Genomic DNA, 1,112 nt, shown 5'->3' with positions numbered 1-1,112 from the left:
AAATTCGCGGCTGAAAGGGTTACAATTTCTGCTGCGTTCGATGCTACGCCTATCGGAGGAAATATCCGAGTAAAATCTGCAGAATAAAAAATGTTTGGTTAATTTCCCATTAAACCAATGCAACCCAATTTGTCAGAAATCAGACTTTTCAGAACAAAAATTATGCGTTTAATTGAAAATTCAACTTTTGTTTCACCATAATTATATGAAATAAAACTTAAATTGGTTAACAGTGAAATAAAACAACTGCATTGATATTATATTTTATTAATTTATTTCATATAAAATGATATTTTAATATAAAATGAAAATTTGGGATAAAAAATAGCGGGATATTTTCTTCCAAATGTTCGCCTGCAGCCCTTTTTTCCCTTGTCATATAAAATCATATTCTAATATTTAGTGATATTACAGAATTATTTTTTATTATAAATCATATATTTAATTAAAGGTTTTTTGTGCTCTTTTTTATCTTGTGCATATCTTTTTTTTAGCCAGACTTTGAAGCACGGCTTACGCATGTTCCAGAAACTCATCCATTTTTAATTTGTTCTACTATTAGAGAGCATTCTGGGACTTATGAAAATCGCAATTAAAAACGGAGTAGTCTCCACAATCCTGTTGGTATCAACCTTCAAAAATCCCGAAACAGAAAAGTTCAAAACTGAGTTAATACAGCCGCCTTAGGTTTTTGCTGTGAATCGCTTGTTTCTTGTTTAAGCTTAGCTTTTCTATATACTAGGCTTTATTCCTTTGATAATAAGGACCAATTGCTGAAAATTTCAAAGCAATCCGCTTATTATTAAAAAAGTTATGCTACTGTAAATAATAAAATGTCGTACATGCACTCGGTTTTGATTGCCAGTGTATATTTAAAACACGTTTTAAAACATTTTGTTTTAAACACGTTTAAAACATATGTATATAAAAAACATCATATAAGTAATATTTTTTGTACTTTTCAAAAGTTTTATTTGCAACATCCGAATTTTTTCATCCGCCCGTAGTGAATACACGGAAATCGAAAGTGAACCGGTTCGGAGATAATGAGACTCATAACACCGTGCGACGAAAACAAAAAAATTTCAAACCACACGAAAGAATCGATATAC

At 30.3% G+C, this 1,112-nt stretch overlaps 1 protein-coding gene across 2 annotated transcripts in view; it reads right to left on the bottom strand.

Annotated features, from left to right (window-relative positions):
- The window catches only part of LOC118744817 (fatty acid 2-hydroxylase), a 31,323-nt gene that overhangs the window by 11,530 nt on the left and 18,681 nt on the right, over positions 1 to 1,112 (bottom strand). The gene's annotated exons all lie outside the window — the stretch shown is intronic.

Source organism: Rhagoletis pomonella, unplaced genomic scaffold, assembly GCF_013731165.1.
Source record: "Rhagoletis pomonella isolate Grant_MI unplaced genomic scaffold, Rhpom_1.0 Rhpom_scaffold_00008, whole genome shotgun sequence".
NCBI lineage: Eukaryota > Metazoa > Arthropoda > Insecta > Diptera > Tephritidae > Rhagoletis > Rhagoletis pomonella.
Note: the sequence above shows the minus strand (reverse complement) of the source record. Positions and strands in the feature narration are given on the sequence as shown.